The following is a 17,891-nucleotide window of genomic DNA, read 5'->3' as shown; positions in this document are numbered from 1 at the left end:
TTCCATACATGTGAGATGAACAAAGATACAGACAGTTCCCTCATGCAATATTCTGAAGCTATGGAAGGTTATTTGGTTGTTCTGCAGTTCAAGTTTCACTTTAATATTGATGTTTTAAGCCCCCTTCCTTTTATGATTCTCAAAGTAAACTGCCTATCTTTTCACTGACATATCCTATACAACTCTTATTTTCCCTATGTTTGTTTTAGTAGATAAATGGGTCCCAGTTTCACTGTTATCCCACTATTCCTTTTCAAAAAAACTTTCCTGTTTTATACATCCCCTTCAGCCTGCAATACCACATCTTTTCCATAAAGAATTTAGGTGTGGGTTTTGTTTGGTTTTGGTGAGGAAGGATGCTTTTATGTTGAGGCAGACAACTGCGGTTCAGGGTATTTAGGTTCTGCCCACAGGGCTTTTCACAAAGTTAGCAGTATATGCAGCAAGTCAGTACTTGACTTCTGTGGCATTGCTAAAAAAGATAGGGATAATACTTCACTATTTCAAGGCGATGCAAAACTAGAGTAGTGCTTTTGAAACCATGCTGAAACAGCCTCTTTTCCCTCAAATAGAAGGTGCAATGAAGGCATTGGCTTGTTAGTGTTATCTATTTACCTGATCTCATCTGAATTTTACATGTTTTTGTCTTGTGGTTGTCTATGTTGAAAAGGTAGGAAGACTGGAAATATGATTATATGCTGTGAAATAAACTGCTCTTATTTGCTAGTTTGTCCATAAAAGCTTCCCAGAGGAGCTCAAAGGTACTTTTAGCTATGTAAGAGAGGGTTTTATGCACCAATGAAAATTTTATCCTCTGCACTGTCCTCATTGCTACCCTAAAGTGACTTGTATGTCCAAATTATCCTCTCAACCAGGTTAGTGAGGAGGCCATCTGGGGTGATGTGGCTAACTCATCTAGTTAGAGGTAGTTTTGTTTATGAGTTGCACTTCCAAATTCTTCTGTGGAAGCATAAGCTCAGAGCTTGGCAAGATCCATCATTGAGACATGATGGCTCTCCCATCACTTGAAGCTGACTCCAGCAAAGTTCCCTTCTGGTATGACTTAGAGGCAGGACACAGAATTACTGTATTTGACAGGGCTTTTTCCCCAGAATATAAATAATATAAACAGTATTTTTTACAACAGCTCTATGCCCACCTTAGCTTTTCTGGGACCCTAAGAAAAGAATTGCACAGGACTAAGATCATCCAGTTGGTGCTGCTTGGGCTTTTCTGAAACTGAGCCATAGATCAGTTGACTGCTTTCTGGCAGACTTTTGCCTTGAAAAAAAAAAAAGGGGGGGGGGTGGACCACCTCTACTTTATCCACTATGCTTTGCTTTACTCAAATTTCCACACAAACTGTGCCTAAGCATGCAGGAGAAGTGAGAACTGTCTTGAACAAAGCTATAAAAGTCTTGCCTAGTTTAACAGGCTTTACAACCCCAATCATGCACACATGCTTCTGTAAGCCTGTAGTGCATACTAACAGCTTGGACTAAAGAGGACAAGACTCTTCCCAACATCTGGTATTATGGCTTCGACTTGGCTTAGAGAAATCAGGAGCAGTCCTCCTCTTGAGGCTGAACACAGCATTCACAGTCCAGGGAGCAAGAAGTGGGAGACAAGCTAAAGTGTTCTGCACATCAGCATGATGCACTTTATCAAGCTTATTCCAGAGGGACAGTCTTATGTCTATGCCAGTGAAATTTCACCATGAAGTGAGAACCTATTTTCCTTCCCTTAAATTTGAAACAATACAGATGGGGCTTCAGCTTATCAGGCCCAAGATGTTACAAACCTGTCTCTTATTTCTCACCCGAAAGCTGTGCATTCCAATGTCTCTCAGGTCAGCCTTTATCTCCCCAAATATGTTGTAGGAGCAAAACCAGTTATTAAACTCCAGGGAGAAACTGGTTCCTTTTCAAAGAGATTTCGTTCACTTTCCCATTCCCTATGAATGTCATTGTATCTGCTGTTTGCTGAGCAGGAAATGCATTATTAAAGCCATTTCTCCTCCATAAACTGCTTTGCATCTGACTGTTTCATTGTAAATCCATAGCCACAAAGTCAGGCCACCTTGGGATAACCCAACCTGAAATCTGACCTGATGAAAATGGTTCATGCCTCCCGGCCTGCATTGCAACCTGTGAGAAGGGCTTTTATTATTTATTCAAAACCTGTTTAAATCCCCCTTTTTCTGAAACAACCATTTTAAAAATATTAAAACGCCACAGCTAAGCTGGGAGATTAAACAAGTTTAAACCTTATCATTGCAGGTGGGATATTAGTTCCAATAAAATGAGGAGGGATGGCAGGCTGCATGGTAACTGGAGCCCCTTCTACTCAGTAACTAATCACCGAGAAAGCATTTGGTGAAGGAGGGGGAGAGTGGATGAGGGAGTGAGACAAACAATGCATCCAAGCTCCTGGCAACCCTAACTGTTTACCATGGTGATGCACAAAAGGAAGAATGCCATGCAGAGTAACAGACCTGGATCTGTCCCCATAACACTTGCCCTAGATTCGAGTGCTCTTGGAAGCTAAAAATGTGACCTTGTGATTTTTTTTTTTTTCTGTTGGGTGATGCTGCAGCGGGACAACACTGTTCCAAAGCTGTCAAAAGGCTGCAGAATATTTACCTACATGTCTTCCATTGCAAATTTTTCATGTAAATGTTTAGCTATCAATGCCTCTCTACCAGATCTCCACTCTTGGACTTACATTTTTTAAAGGGAGCCACAGTCTTTCTGTGGGTCTTAACCAAGAATTATAGCTTCATTAAAAGTAATTGAACTAAAAACCATCAAGCTCCAAAGTTTGCAGAGGGAAGGATGACTTTTTAAAATAATTTTTTCCTCTCTTTCATGGGAGTAAGATTTGCTAATAGGCCATTCCTGTTCCAAGGCACCATGCCTTCAGTTTTCCAGTCAGGAGTGGCTTACAAGAACAACTTCAATGTCCCACAGCTGGATCAACCCTTATCTTCTTTCCCCAGGGTTCCCCACAGACACAGGCTCGTGTATAGCCCTGTGATGCAGGAGGACCACAAGTGGAATGACATAAGACAGCATGGTGAGCCCCAGTAAGCAGACTGGGTACTTTTAACTCTGAGTTACATACACGCTAAACAGAAATCTGCAATGCCTAACAATATGGTAAAACCAAAGGCCTTTATCAGTACCGATAATTTACCATCTTAGTGCTAAGAGAATCATTTAACCCCCAGAGAAATTACATTGCTTGCTTGCAAATATTAACCTCCTTTTGTCACCAGCATTGTACCTATGTACTTGGTCAATTTCTAGGGCATTTCCTCACCACCACCTCTTGTAATTAGGAGGTTGCAATATGAAAAAAGTGCAAGCAAGTTTTTCCAAGGGCTACATAACTGACCCTGAGTGAGGGGCAGTGATCACTCAGTACTGTTACGGGAACTCAAGTACTCCAGCCATGAGAAGCTTTAGTAGGAAAACTATAACATGTAAAAAACCCCACTATGATGTAAAATAGCTGAAGACAAAAGAGCTCATAACCATAACACTACTCCTGTACCTCACTGTTGATTCTAGAAAAACCCCTGTTAATCCAGAAACTAACACCCTCCACACTCCGATCCCCCCACTCCCCAATCTGTACAGACAATTGTCCAAAGAAGGAGGAAGGTTTTGACAGTTGGGGGCTGGCTAATTTGGGCTGGACAGCTTTTGTCTGGCCATTGTTGAGGAGTGTTCTGGGTGTACATTAGTTGGTTTTAAACACAAACCTGTTTTTAACAGAAGAATTTGTGCTTTTACCATGTATCGCAGATACTTAGTTTCTTAAGCAGGCAGGCAGTGTGATTTATATAAACCCAAATCATTAAATAGCCCTTGGCCACTGCTTAAAGTGAGGCAAGTACCTGCCTGAGCTACGTACTTAAATTCTTAAGGGAGGAAACAAGGGGAGCAAAGTTAATAGAAAACCCAGAGAGCTGAAACGCAAGGAAAAGTCCTAGGAGGATAGCTCCTGAATGCTGGATCCAGAAATACTTAGGAGGAACCTGAAAACAGTAAACAAGGTGCTTTGATGTCTCAGTGGCGCCACCAGTGAGTGTCAAGGACTGAAATGCATTGTTACAGATTGATGGGAAAAACCATATAACACCTCAATAGTACAACCATGCTGCAGATCAGGAATGGGTGCAGTGCGGGACCAGCTGTTGGGGTATATACAGGCATACCTGCTTGTATAGCTGCTGACCATGTTGCCAAGCCCTCAATGATGCCATCTGCCTCTTCTCATTAACACACATTTTTCATGAGAATTAAGAAACTTTTTTTTTCTGATTGAAGGAACACTTCACCAACAAGTGGAGAACGTTGGTTTCATTGAATTAGAGATTTCCATGAGATTCTAGTGAGTAGTACATAAGTGAATACACAGGGAGGATCCTCATGGGCCATAAAGCATCCCCATCTGTTTTGGGGGATGGACTTTCTACTCATGATGTGGTTTGGGTATGTTTCCAGCTATCAGCTCCAAAAAGACTAGAGTGATTGCGCCCTGTTTTAGGGTTTTTTTTGGTGGGTTTTTGATGTTGTTTGGTTTTGTTTTGGTTTGTTTTTTTTTTTGATTGATTATTTGTTAAATCTCCCTTCTTCCAAGTATAGTCTCTGCAGTCTGGGATGTTTCCTTTTCCTGAAAGTGACATAGGCAGTTCATCCACATTCAGTATTCCTATATGCAGTTTAACTTTATGCAGGGGGTAATCATCACTTCCTATCTCAGCTACATTTGTTTCTTCCTATATACCAGCAGCTTACAGTTACTGTTTAAAGCTTGATGCTAAAATATTCTTTGTCTGCTTCACCATTGTGATGCCGGCATCAGAGGCATATGTAAAGCCTCTTGGTCTGACATGCATGGTTATAAGTCAGCTCCACCCTAGATTATCCACTGTTGCCCAATTTGCATTTTTGAAAATACCACAAGACCATCCAGTCCTGAGAATCCATTGTACTGGATGCTGTATTTTCAAGTACAACAAAATTATAGCATTGATAGCAACACAAGTGCTACAGAAGTTTCTTAAAGTCTAATAGCACTCAACTCCTGAAAATCATGGAGTTAGTGACTTGGTCCACAAGATGCCCAATACTGCCTTCTACTCCCATGATGTGGTCCCATGATTCCAAGACAACTATGTCCTCAATGAAAGAGTTATTTAAGTTTGTGTCTGCTTTAATACCGGTAAAACAGATCTTTATCAGATCTCTTCCATATGCAAAATTTTGATCTTTTGTCAGACTGAGTCCAAACCCCCTCTGTATTTGAACATTTATGAGGCTTTATATTAAAGGATGTCACACAGAAGGCATCCCATCTGGCAGCAGGTTCAGGAGTCAGCAGGTAGAAACCCACACCTTCTGCCCTGGCCTGCAGGCTTGCAGGCAAAATCCTGTGTGTGCATCGGAAGCGCTAACAACTTTGAACACGCAAGAGAAAGATTTGCGCAGGAACTTCACCCTGCTGCGGTCAGAGAGCATCACAGAGGAGGCGCCCCAGGTTGTCTAGTTCTAGCACTTGAAATTCAGTGGTCTCGTACGCCCCTTTTTGGAAACCAGTTTCTCCAGCGTGGGCAAAAGACACCCGCAGAGGTGGGTGCAGAGACCCCTGTTACAGCGCGACAGTCGGAGGCGGGTGGCAGGTCCCCTCCCCGCCGCTCGCCAGCCTTGTGCTGCGGCGACACCTCCCGGGTGCTGCCGGGAGCGACCCCAGGCCTGCGGCTGTCACAGGGCTGCTGCGCCGGAGGAATGGCACAAGCTTCCTTTTCTCCACCGCCACTGTCTCTTGTCCAGTACTGCAATTCGACATTTCTAAATATCCTGTTGGTTTTAGATGTTAATATGGGGTCCAGGAACTTCCTTCCTACTTGACGTTTGTTTTATTTAGTTTTCAGAGAAGCAGACTAGGCAATCCTGTGTTTTACTGTGAGGAAAGCTTTCTGATTTTGCATACAACACCAATATTAAGTTTGTAGGAGACATGATTGTAAGCTCTTTTTTATACAAGACAGCTGGCATCTACTAAGATAGTAGGGAAAAGTACTTTAACGGGGCTAATGAAGAGCCCTATTGCTTTTTAACCCAATGCAGGATTGTCAAAGGCCCAGAACATATACCTGTATAGATGAACGCAGGCAGTTTCTGGGAGTTAATTGTAGGTATAAATAAGTACATGCACACACTAGGAAAGTTGTTAAGACCCAGTTCAGCCCAAAGACTCTCCCAAATTATGAAAAGCCTCTGTTCTGGTTATGACCTTTGAAAGGTGTGTGAGAATGTAAGATGCTTTGAAAATTCTCTTTTGGTGTGACTAAGTCATTTTCATATTAGCTCATGTATGCATTCCCATTGCTGGTGTCTGTTAAACTCTAAGGAGGACTGAGAATTTAAGGCCCTTGTCAAAGGCAGAGCCTTCCAAAGTCTGAATAGCAAGGAAGAGCACAAACTGTCCTTATCTTCCTAGTGATGACTTGGTCTTCACTTAGTAAAAGCAAATGCCTTCCATAGCTCCCGAATCACACATCTCCTATGGGACTAGAATTCTCTATAGAAAGTCCACCAGGTGGAACAGCCTGGTGCGTACGGTGGCTCAGAAGCCTCACAGTCATGGCTGACTCTTTGGGGGAACTTCAATATTTGTACACCAGCATAGACCTAGGAAAGCACAAGTATTCTGCTAAGCTCCTATAAACAAGACCTGGGATTTCATGCAGGCTTTAACTCCCAAGTTGTGGGGAAGCTGTATACTGACAACAGGAAGCAGAATTGAATTCTTCATGCCACTACAGAGACCCTTCCGCATCAGAACAGTCATCTCATGTCTCCTCCGCACCACATTTCATCCCGAAATGATTCTTGCTACTGCTATAGCAGTATCATTACCTTCAGACATACAAAAAGCAGACAAGCTTCTTAATTCGAGCTGAAGTGTGATTCTAAAGTGTTTTGTAAACTTGGACACATGCTGTCAATCACAATGTAGTGAACAGCACAGGAACACTGGCTACAGGACAGTATCTAGCTATTCTCGTTGCCTTTTTCCACAGAAATGAGTGTTAGAATTGTAACTGCAAGAATGTTCCTAGATCCTTGTTTTTCAGTCTCATCCCTTCTCTATAAGAGTTTTTTTTCCCCTCCTTAACAGAACAACACAGATGACTTAACACAAGAACAATATTACAGTTTCTTAAGCCTCTGCAATTCCACAGGCTTTTGACACATTCCTGAGGAAGCACAAGGCCTCAGCTGGTGAATGATTCAGATAAATATCAGCCTGGCAGCTAAGGATGGAGCAAGAGATGAATATAGAACTGGCTCGAGCTTTCTGGAACCTCTTCGCAGTCTTCAGCCTCCTCCCCTGGTTCCCATCTTCTTTGGAAAATAAACAGCTCTGATTGTTGTGCACTTGAGATTATGAAAACATCAAGTCCATTAGTATTTGGCAAAGTGCTCTCTCATTTCCTTCTGATGTAATAATTGAGAGAGAGGGAGCGGAGACTGCAAAGATATCACAAGGCACGAGTTAATGACCTTCTCGCATGTATGTGTGGGCTCTTTTATAGGGAGCCTTTTCCAATCCCCATCTCGCCTCCACTCATACCGTTTCAGCTGAAACACTGGTTCAATGTGGCTTTTATTATTTGATCTGATGTCCCTTGGCCAGCCTTCACAGGCAGCTAAATGGCAGGCAGGTGTGGGGGTCTAAGAGACAAAAAGCAAATGGAGCTAATGGTTCAACAAGCCTACTGCACACAGTCATTCAGGCTTCGGTCTCAACAGGCAAAGACCACTGTTGCCGAATTCTTGTCACCTGCTTTGGTTTCTGTTACACATTTAAGTTAAGGGGAGGGGGGGGAGTGTGTCCTACTTCTCTTTTTGGGGGAGATTCTTTGGAAGACTGAAGGGCTGATAAAATCAGGATGTGGGTGGAATGACTAAGGTAGAAAAGGATCAACTGTTGAAAGAAAATTAACTGAGGTAAATGGTTGCTACTCTATAAAGTATTGGACAGGCCACCCACTTACTTGGTTGCCAAATTTGTGGCTTTACTTTAGGTACCTAGAGCCAAACTAAAGTGACATAAATTCCACAGAAGGGTATCGTGTTCGCTACTGGTTTTCTAGAGGCTTTACTTTCGTCTTTTGAATTGCTTCTAGAAACCTCCAGAGATGTGTAGCTCTCCACATTAGCATAACTGGAACCTAAGCCAAAAATGTCATCTCATTAAAAAAAAAATAATGAAAAAGCCTTAATTTGACAGCTCAGGTTTTGGGAAAACAAAGATTACCCATTGCCAGAGCTGGTCTTGAGTGCCCCACCTTGAAATAGCAAGGTACTAGGCTTCCTGAGCCCAAAGGTGATAAGAGATCTCCGCCACACTGAAGCCTGATCCTTCCCTGTACCAGAGGTCTCTGGTCCCACTGGGTTTGCAGTAGTCAGCACATTGGAAAGAGGAAGCATGTGTGGGATCATATTTCAGTGAGGTACTCTCCTCCTGTAGGTAAGGGGTTCTGTAAAGATTGACAGTAGTGCCGGAAGGCAAGTTACATCGTTCCTTGGTGCCTAGAGGAGTCCTTCCCCTTTCCCCCCAAATAAGGGTGTGCTTACTGAGAGTGTTTTAGTACGAGAGTTAGGCACATTAGTTTGATGGATTCCACATCTCAGGAAGGTTTGGACTGTTCCTTTTTTGCCACAAAAGCACCCTGGGCTTACATGTTCCAGGGCAAACCACATAACCTTTGAGCAGCGACATTAGAAGACTGGCAGGGGGGATCAGTTTTACCCTCTTTTCACCTCCAATTCCTAAAAGGAACTGACAAATGGATTACAGGATTGATTTGTCCCAGAAGACACATGATTTTTGAAAGGCCCTTTAGAAGGGCCCCCAGCTGATTTCAGGGCTGTGTAACAGTACTTCCTTGCCAATCTAATATACCCTTACATTTAATCATGAAAGATTTCGTATCCTAGAAAAAATATTTTTTTTTCCAGACCTAGCTGCATATATAGCTGTTTCCTTCTTCGCTGCATATTTTCTCCCCCCATATTTTATACATGCAAAGGCATGTACATTCGTACTCCATTCTGCCATACTTACATGGCTTCGGTTTTGATTTCATTGATTGCACACACCAGTGTCTGCAAAGCTGCCTTAAGTAAGTTGAATCAGTTGGGAATTCAAGGTGATTACATTTTTCTCCTTCAGATACATTGTTTTAGTTAAAAGCCACTCTGGCTGCTCCATAACAAAACCAGACACAGTGGGCCCCATTGTCCAATTCTTGGCCAAGGTAGCATGTATGGATTAAGTGATGAATTGCAAAAAGGGCCTAAAAGCCAAGCTGTAACTTCACAAAAAGGCCATTAAAGGTGAGCGCTGTCAGTAAAGTGCCCATTTAGAAGGGCTTTTATGACCCTCGGTCTTCCAAAGACGTACATGAGCCACAAATCGTTCAGTCTCCCAGACTCTTGCTGCCCAAGAGACAGGAGAGGCCTTCTGCAAAGTGACAGATTCTCATCTGAACTTGGCTGGGAGAGCTGCTTGCTGCAGGGTTGTAACACCATGACTATCCACTCCCAGCTGGTGAGGAAAAGCAAAACCTTGGTCCTGGTCAGAGGCAAGTCATGAGTCTAACAGCACTGAAACTTCAAGATGGAAAGACTGGGCAAAAAAAAAAAAAAAGAAAACATATGCTTTTCCCACCTAAACTTCACCCCCATCAATTCTGCATAAGATCTATTTATGTCTCCCTTTATACATCCCTTTATATGGTTTTCAGTGCATCTATAAAGCATTTCAGAATGCCAAGTGCTTCACAGATTTCTGGTTATTAGAGGGGAGGGAGGTATTTGGCACTTGAAAGCCAGTTAGGACTACAGAATAGATGTCAAGTAGGACAGAACACTTCCTGTCATGGAACTTAAGGTTGGCTTCTCTCACTCCTGTCTCCTGGCCATCCAGGTAGCACTGCTGTCATTAAAAGCAGCACCAGTTCTTTAGCAAATACTTGGCAGCAAGTTTTTTACTGGACTAACATTTCAATCCATGGAAGATGAAGAACAAATGCTTATCCCCAGAGCTGATTTTCTTGCAGGTGAAGGCAAGAAAAAGAAAGGGCAGGGAAGGGTACCCAAAAGTATAGGCCTGTGAATCAAAGTTTAGGTCACCACTGTTGATTAGACTTTCCAGACTCCCTGAGCAATTCTTGACAATTCAGTTCCATGTTCTGTGCCTCAGTTTCTCTTTAGAGAGAGGTTAAGATTATTGCGGTATTAGAGAATGATGATCGTGTGCTTCAGTTCTGATCTTGGATTGCATTCAGGACCCTGTCTAGAAGGGGCTATAAAAGGACTGTGAAACACTTGTCAAGTGTCAAGGAAGTTCGATGCCCATTACGTGATCCAAGACATTTCCCATTCTGAAAGGGTGCAATCAGGCGACCTGATTGAAACTTAACCACGTTTGCAGTCAAATTCAAACCTAACCTACATAGTCAGTCAAAGAACGGCAACCCAGCTAGAACAACTGTGTGTCCTAGAAACAGACAACACAAGGCAAAAAATACATTAGCTTGCCAGGAGACAGCCCCAAACACTCTTCTGTGGGTAGTCCCAGTGGCCGACCTCCACCAGCCCTTGTTTTCCATCTGAGGCACAAAAGAGGAAAGAGCTTGTAAATGTAATGCATCAGGACCACTCGCCACAAGCTGTGGCATACCCTGTGTGTTCTCTGTGCTGTTTCTGTAACCTTTCCTTTTGTACTTTGGACAAATATGTAGGAGCAGCAGTCACAATCCCAGGCAGAAAGTCTGAAAAAACTTTTAAATAACAGCATTGAAGTACAAGGGTAGGCAGACAGTAAACAGAAGGCTCGTTGCCAGTTTGAGGAAGGAGAAGCAGTGCATTTATAGCAGCTAAACAGAAGATACAGGGTTTCACTACTAACAGAGGGAGAATACACAGGAAGAGCACATTGTGTCAAGAATATGCAAGATACCTCTTGGGCAGGGTTCTAGACAAAAAGACCAGTCAGCACATCAGATTACTTAGCATAGAGTAGTATAGTGCTTTAGCTTGGGTTTTATTCTCAATTCCTCCATCAGAATTCAGGAAGAGGTTTCCAGGACTATTCTATTTATCAGCCCATGAGATTCTCAAGTACTTTTAATAATACCTTTGTAGGCAAAACAACATGGAGGTCACAGGAACTCTTTACTTCCCCATATTCATGAGCAAAGATTACTTCTACAAGCCCACATGGGGTTTTGCCCTCCAAATGTGGTTTTACATCAGAAATAGCCTAAGGCTAAGAAGTACCATAGTAGTGGTCCAAACCAAACTAGTCTGCTAACTAGGAAACAACAAGCTATTAACAACCAGGTATAGTTTTACAATTCTTGTACAGCTCCCTGTGAGAAAGCAAGCCTGCTACATCCTTGTCTGGCACATGCCCTTCCTTCCAAATAAAAAAACAACCGCCAAATCACCATTTAGAACAGCAAAAAAAATACCAACACAGCAACACATACACAAAAAGGTTATCAGCACAAGAAAACACTTCTTACCTTGCATGCAATAGCAGCTGGAAACTAATTCCAGAGATTAATGATAGTTCCTTCAACATGGACTGCTTAGAAACCCTAAACAGCTTTTTAAAAAAAAAAAAAAAACAAAGACAGCCCAAACATGAAGGCCTACTATAAGGCTTACATAGCTGGGGAGGCAGGGGGCAGCTGTGTGCATCTATATCTATCTATGTATACCTGAAAGGCTGAATGGGATTGGTCAGCAGGAGAGACAGATGGTAGTTCAGGATTGGCTGACAGTGGAGACAGGTGAAAACACTGAATGAATCAAGTCCTCTAACAAGAAGATAATTGAAGTGGGTTGAGCCTTGCCTGGGAAGGAATGTTTTACTATAGCAACATATCTACGCATTGTCAGCAGTACAGTAGTTCTTGGGAAAGCCCAGGCTCCATGCTGTTTCTGCTCCAGCAGGGATGCTGCATATTTCCAGATTTTGTTCCTGGGAGGGAGGCTCTTCCGAAAACATATAATGTCTTAATTCAAAGGCATTTCACCTGCTGTTTCTGCCCATTTGAGGGTAATGGGTCTTTGTACAGCTATCTGTTATAGATGATAAAAGGTTCAGGACACAGCTGTTCTTATTTTTCTATATCAGTTTATTTTCTAGTTGCTAGAAGGGAAGCTCAGTTTATCCTGCAGTCTTTGTACTTGAATCATTCCCAGTTGTATAGATCTCATCTAGCGTTTGGTGATTAAATTTTCATAGTGTGATAGATACTTGCCTGAAATTCCATGACTTTCTCAGTTTAGGATGTTTCACTAGAATTTTATTCTGAAATAAAACTGGAGTTATGGGAAAACTTCTAAGAGCACCAAAAATACCTTTTTGCTTTTCTGTAAAAATGCAAAATTCTTCAAAGTTGACACTAAGACATTTTGAATATCCCCAAACAATATGGGACTTCTAAGTTTCCTTCATTAAGTTTCCAAATAGATTGGAGAAGGAAGCAAGTTTGTTCCCATTGAGAACAACCCCGGACTTTGAAAGCCTCTTACATAATGGGACTTCTACTTCTTGTATGGCTTTATATGTAGCGCAACATAATTTATATTATTGACACTTTTGTAGACATGTCTTACAATTTGGTACAGAGTGAGGGATCTACGTAGCTTGCGTGAAAGATTAAGAATAGCTCAAATTGTTGTGTCAAAATGCCCTTCTTGTTTGTGTCTCCATTTTGCCTCTGCCTCAAGTAGTCCAATTCGATTACCTATTCTTCATCTTGAGCAGCAGAGGAGATCACATTTACTGTGATAGTACACTGTACCACCAGTCCAAGCCCTTCACCCAATCCTTTTTCTCTTCTGTGGAAAATTAAAGGTTTGGGTTTCAATAATGAAAGCACCTTCCAAGAGTATATTCCACCTGCAGCAATTTGAAACTGCTGTGCTTGCTATGGCATGCAAATAAGGGCTGGTCGGTATTATTGTCCATGTTTGGATATTATGTAGATATACTAAGCTATCTTCAGCTAGACAGCACAGATTCTGAAATGTGTCATGGCAGTGATTTAGGCTGTAGATACAGCATGACTACCTGGAGTTGAAGACAAGCTCGTACAGTGCACACAAAAGGCTGGGCTGGCAATATGCAATTAGCTTGTAGGTTTTTCTGATCTGTAAGCTTACCTTTGGACTGCAAAGCACACATACTTCAATGGCATAGACTTTTCAGAGGTTAAATCGTGCCTGCGTTTCCTTACATGCTGGATTAAAAACTGTAGAAGATGAAGGAGAAGGTACTAAACCTAATCCTGACTGTTTCTATCACGCTTTAAAAAAACAGTTTATAGAGCAGCAGATTCATTACAAATATTTTGATTGCTCCCTGAAAGAAAAACAAGCATCTTTCTTCTTCATAGGGGAACTGAGAGGAGTCATTCATTGACTTCAGTGTGATGCTTGAAATCTGTAACTTGGTGGACTTTTGAAATGTTAGATGATGGTGGCCTGAAATATAGCGGGTTCTGCAACACAAAGCAAGTAAGTCTGCCTAGAGACTGGAACATTAGATACCTCATATAGCTTAAGTGAACAGTCATTTCTCACTTTGGTATCGGTAGCTGAGAGGTGTTTCTTGGGCAGCTGCATTTTAGCTTTAACTATATTCCCCACTCTCTCCAGCTGTTGACTGAATTTATTGTTTCAGACGTCAAGGAAGACAACAGTTGTGAGGGCATTTCTTTCTCCACAGCACCAGATCCTCTTCTAGCTTTGCCCTTCTGCCCCAGCTGGCTTTGCTGACATCCCCTTGCTTTCACCTGCATTGGCCTTTAAAATTTAAGTTCCTGCTTTGGTCAAGGTATAATTCTGAACTGTAGATAAACCTCTCTCATTTCACTTTTGACTGAGAAGCCAAGGCTGTGTGCTGTAACCAGCCAGGGGAAGTCTTATGAATTTGACTGCAGTTATTTGCTCTGATGCAATTGTTTCTACACAAGCAATTCCCTCCCCACCACCCACCCGGACGTACACACTCTCCTCAGCCCTAACGAAACCAGTCCTTTTGGCACAGTGCCTGTGTTTGGGGCTTCACTTTGACATGTCATAGCCTCACACATTGCTGTGAAGGTGTCGGAAAGGCACCACAGCCTCTCTCAGAGCGGTGCTCTTTAAACTTTCCACTGATTAGGGGCCTTTTAGCACTCAGCTGGCTTTTCCTAATGGATTTTTCCTTTTCATTGAGGCTATTTTTTTTTGCAGGCATTGCCAAAGTAAACAGTCATGGATGGCTATTTGGAAAGCAGGGGAGAGAAGAAAGGGGCAGAGAATCAGAACTGGTCCAAATGTGTCCAGACAAGCACTATATATCAGTTGATAAGTGTTGAGGGCCAAGTGCTGCCAGAGTGAAAATCTCTGGGAAAAAGAGGCCATTTGTTGAGAGACAGGCACAAGAGACAACTGCAAGGTCTTCTTTTGGACCAAAGATGCCATGCCTGCATCCTTGAGCCTTTAGGGGGAGCAGGGTGTCAGCTTGGCATGAATCGGCCCCCTTCTGATTTATTTCCAAAGTCTTGAAGTCAGAGGAGGCGTTTGAGTAATTCAAACCTTACAGAGTTCAAGCACATCAGTCCTTCAGAGCTCTGAAGTAGATAATTTAAACTTCAGCCAGCTTGCTGTGTGGGAACCTATCAGGCACTATCTCAAAAGAAACTCCCTCTGTGCTGCTTCTGTCAGTGGAAATTCCAAATCTCTCTTTGGAGATGTTCAGAATTTGGTCCAGGTCAATAAGGAAAACTGTGCACAGCAGCTGTGTTCCCAGCTGGATAAGCGTGCCTGTTCACTTTTGTGTAGGCCCTGAATGCACTGCAGATGCCTATTATGAATGTAATGCATTTATGGCCGGCATTTTTTCCCTCTGTCAGGCAGGGCATGTGGCTCTGAAAAAAGCTGTCCTAGATTTTACAGTTCCTTCTCTGATTCCTTGACTCAAAGTATGAGAGGAACAAAGCAGACCTTTTGTATATGAAGATCTTCTTTCCCTGTCCCATCTCTGTACTGAGATGTCCTTAGTTCAGCCAGCTGATGAATGCCTGCTCCTCTGCTTCCTGCTCAGATTAATTTTAAGAGTTCAGACTTTTCCTCTTCAGATGGTACTTGCTCCCTGCTGGAGGCTTCAGCTTTGTTTCATCATGCAAAGCAGTGAGGGTTCACCTGGCTCATTCTGGTCAAAGCTGAGCAAGCTCCCTTTGCAACAGAATATTCTTCTCTACATCCCCTCCACCAGCCAGAGCGTAATCCATGGGCAGAGAGTTTGGGCTACTGGCAGCTAGACCTCATCAGAAGTCTCAAATGCCCAGGACTACCACAGGCCTCCTCTCCCCGCAGCAGAGTCTCCTGAATGTCCGGGTACAGGCTCTCATATGACTTTGATCCATGCCAGGGATGGATTCCAGATGGACATTTCCCCAGTGTTGGCCTACAGGCATGTTTCACACAGCATTGATGGGGTGTTAATGATGCTGAAATTTCAGCCAAGGTTCATAGACGTGCTGGGTAGGGAATAGGGAGAGTAGTTCTTTAATAAAAACCTGATGTAAACCAGGCACTTTTACCTGTAGCACAGCCAGAATAGTTATCAGTACACCTGAACAAAGAAAGTGAAGGTGCAGTACCTGCCCATTACCAACATACTGAAGCAACAGTGGATCTCTGTATTTCACTACACTTCAGCTTGAATCAGAGCCCAGGATAAAGCCATTTGTCGCAGGAAAGTGCTCACCATCTCGAACAGCTGAGTTTCCCATTCAGCGTGCTCACCTGCGTACACGATCCCCAGGAAAGGGGCCCTCAGCCCACCACCCACGAGAAATTTAAATCTGACTTTGAAAGACACAGTGACCCTGCCTCATGATGTGCTGTATTTGTCCTAGGCAACACCCAGAAATCAAGATGTAATCGCATCATTTGGGATACAAAGGTTAGAAAGACCATTTTCTCCACCTGAAGTTTCCTCTAGTGGAAGGACACATCCAGGAACAGCGCTGGGATGGGCAGTTGTAGCTCTTGGGTGGAGATGATGCATTCTAGGACTGCAGCAGCATGGATCTGATCCGTTGCTAGGACAGCCAAAATTGCAATAGGTTCTTGCTGGTCCCTGCCTGGCCCAGACTGGGAGAGACTGACAACTGAGTCTGTAAGCAGTGCTCTGCACATAACACTGTTTTTGGGATGGATTGAGAGCTGCTGTGATTTAAGGTGTTGTATGGCTTCACACATACAGTTGGTAATGCTCCCCTTTATTTTCCCATTAGTGAAACATGACTCACCTCCAGGGCTCTATTGCCATCCACCCGGAGAAATCAGCAACATCTCCTTCTGCTAATGAAGTGCAGGGTAGCAGCATCTTCCTAGTAGTCATCCTCTTTGCCTTCTGCCTTGCTTCCTTGGACCAGTTGGACCTTGCAAAATTTCTCCCTACTCAGGCTCTGTAAGGACCCACTCACATTGTGCCTGGTCCAAATTCCACTGAAGTTGTTGAAAAGTCTCCATCTGGTTCATGGAGATTTTTAACAGTCCCTCAGCCATTAAAAGGGAGCTGAACAGGATGGGGTGGGTAGAGTCCAGACAATTCTGGCCCTCCTCAGAAAAATCATTGTGCATGTTTCAGACCGGATCCCTGAAATGACCCTCTGTTAGGAATGGACACAGGGGCACGATCCCCAGGAAAGGGGCCCTCAGCCCCCCTGGCCCTTCTCTTCCTCCCACAGTAGGGTACCTTTAAGGCTACAGGTCCTCCCAACTGCCAGAATAGCCATATACGGTCATTTGCATAGACATCACAGGGGCCTCCTGATGTCACAAGCTACCTCATCGCTTTGTGTTCCGGACCCTATAAATACCCCACTCCCAGCAGTTGCCCACATTCGCTGAGCTTCTGGGCCCTTGGCCTCCACGATGGTTGGCAGAAAAAGGACCCACAGCAGCGAAGCGAGCGAGTGCCCATCTCTGTGTGGGCAACCAGAGAAGTGGCTGAAGAAGGTGCTGAGGAAGAGGCAGCATCAGAAGCGATGCACCATCAACTACTTGGCCATGATTAATATCACTCGGGTAGCTGATGGTGTGGACCCCATGGACGTAGATCCACCTAGAGATGAGGAAGAGCCTATGGAGGTGGATCCATCTGGAGATGAGGAGGAACCAATGGAGGTAGATCCACCTCCAGGATGGCTCCCCTGGCACCACTATATCATGCCAGGGCTCCCCTCCACAACACCATTGACATGCGGCTGTAGGAGCGCCCGTCCAGCGCCCTACCATCGGCCTGGCTGCCGCAACTGGCACTAGCTGGGAGGCCTACCATCCGTGCCTGGCCGGCCTGCCGGCTCATGTTTTCCATCTCCCCGGCATCAACAATTATTTTGTTGATGGCCATGGGTCTTGTGAGCCCTTCCTTCTCATCTCCCACCCTCTCTCAGACCTTCACCCCTCCTGAAGGAGTGCCATCTCCTCTGCTCTGAGCCTCAAGAAAGGGGAATGAGACAGCATGGCTTCTGCCAGGCTGCTGCATTTGGGAGAAGTCCCTCAGAGGGCCACCGAGGTCACTGGGGCCTGGAGGTGGGGTTTCTTCTGCCTGAGGACAAGAAGGCTGCCTGACAGGAGGTTGGAGATAAAGCCAGACCCTCCATGGTGGTGCATGAAGAATAGCAACAGATCAAGCAAAGCTATCAGAGAGAACAGCTGTTCCTCTGCAGAAGCAGAAGATGGCAGGTCTGCCAACATGAAGTGCTGGCCTTCAGCAGTAAAGCCTTTTCTAGA

Source organism: Vanellus vanellus (genome assembly GCF_965231255.1).
Source record: "Vanellus vanellus genome assembly, chromosome: 16".
NCBI classification, from domain to species: Eukaryota; Metazoa; Chordata; class Aves; order Charadriiformes; family Charadriidae; genus Vanellus; species Vanellus vanellus.
This window is presented reverse-complemented; position numbering follows the sequence as displayed.